Raw genomic sequence first — 2,048 nt, 5'->3', positions numbered from 1 at the left:
TATATATATATATATATATATATATATATATATATATATATGTCTGGGTGTGTGTCTGTGTGTGTCCAAAATATATTTACTTAAGATTCTATAATATATTTTCGTCTATATTTGATTTCATAGTTAAGCGTAGTCTAAGATATTAACTATAGTGAACCAAAAGTAATATACATATATGTATTCAATTGAAATTACATCTGTAAAGAGAAAAAAAAATCTACTAGCGTTATGACAATTCTTGAAAGGAAGGGGAGAGAATTCTGAAACTGAAATTCATGATAACCACATTGAGGAAGTGTGTCTGTTCGTACGATTTTGCTCGGGTGTATTTTTTTTCTGTACCTTCTGTGCTTTTGACAGGATTTCGTGCAGCAATGATGCTATACAGCATGACCTTAGACTAGAAAACTGATTCTCATTCGTCCCTTTCTTTTTGGATTTTCCCTTCATTGACGATGGTACTAAAGCAAGAGATACTTGCAGCATTGTACCTGTGATGGCGTTAACCTGAAATGAACGAAACCGGTTGCTGACTTCGAATAATGAATTCAGAATTATCACAAACAAGGACACCCTACTAACCTATCACAACAGTAAAATCACAGTATAACTGATGAGCATTTCTCTAGTTTACAGTGCGAAGAACATCTCATTTTGTCAGAATTAACTGATGGAGTACAACCTCAACCAAACTGGCTTGGCATTGATGCATTAGATTGAAACGAAGCGTTTAGTGAAGCAACCACAACGAAATCTATGACCTTCGAAACATTATTTACTCCTGGATAGCATGAAAATGTTCTTAGTTCCATTACCTTGTTATATTGATGTCAATTTTAATTTGAAATGTAAGAGGTGTGGTTAAGATATAAATACAGAAAATTGTGCCGTCGAAAAACTTGAGATCAAAAACGTCAGCTATCCATAAACAACTAGAACGTAAATACGTGAATCTGTGTTGACATCTATATATCTATGCTATAAAATTCAAAGCTAGATATAAACGTTAGCTTACTGCACAAACTTTCCGTTGTTGTCAAAACATGGAGTGCTGTAAATTTTTAGTTTATTGCAAAAGAAAGATAAATTAGATTGCTTTAAAATGCAACATTTTCACACAAAGAATGTTATGTAATAATAGAAGTATAGATTACCATAAATGTTTATATGCTCGTAAAGCATCTAAATTGCAGCAATAAATTAGATTTCACCGTAAAGCATATGATTATAAAATCAACGAGAGGTTATATCGATTTCTTCCATAAGCACAAGGTCACCGATTTATTAAGAGAGGGAGAACCGATACTGTGTGACATTAATGCCTCTGTCAAAGATATTAGTATCGTAAGAGAATCAAAGTAATGGCTCTTAAAGATTAGCTTCCATTCTACGGTGTTCGCCTTATATTTGGAATTTATTGATTTCTATCGTCTAAGGACAAAAGAAAAAGAAATAGAATATTGTTACTGTTTTGTTTTCCTTTAAGAAGTTTAGCAGCGAGCAAGAGAAAGAAATGAAGAAATGAAAGAGTTCAATCATGAATAGAATCCAGGTCGAGAACTCGGTTCCCTGCCTTACTTATGCCTTACACTCTTACGCTCAAAACTTTTTCAATGTTTAAAATTATATTGAGGTTTGACAGTGGTGCATGGATAGTAATTTTTAAGGGAAGTGTATAAACTCTATATTAGCTTCAGTGTACTCCCAATATCTTTTTTATTGAAACAGGACAGATTAAAGTTAAATTCAATTGCAGTGAAATTTGAATTGCGAACCTAGAACGAGAAACGAAATTAAATGTATCCTGTATATTCTGCCCACGTATTATATTGATGTTGTGAATCTAATAAATTTATTTGATATCAGTAAATACGGTAAAGTGATGTAGATTGAATATGATTCACTAGAGAAGTACAGATTTCAATTGTGTTTCGTTATAACTGTGTCGAACACTAAATTCTGGAGACCACAATTCAGTTAGTCGTTGACATTATGTGCCAACATTTCTAGGTTTGGAGCTCGCGATTGATTTTATGTATTATACGAGG

The 2,048-nt window shown here is 32.7% G+C and overlaps 1 protein-coding gene across 2 annotated transcripts in view; it reads left to right on the top strand.

Moving 5' to 3' along the window:
- Positions 1–2,048, top strand: part of LOC128249191 (neuropeptide FF receptor 1-like) — a 155,128-nt gene that overhangs the window by 149,535 nt on the left and 3,545 nt on the right. The gene's annotated exons all lie outside the window — the stretch shown is intronic.

Source organism: Octopus bimaculoides, chromosome 12 (genome assembly GCF_001194135.2).
Source record: "Octopus bimaculoides isolate UCB-OBI-ISO-001 chromosome 12, ASM119413v2, whole genome shotgun sequence".
Lineage (NCBI taxonomy): Eukaryota > Metazoa > Mollusca > Cephalopoda > Octopoda > Octopodidae > Octopus > Octopus bimaculoides.
This window is presented reverse-complemented; position numbering and strand designations above follow the sequence as displayed.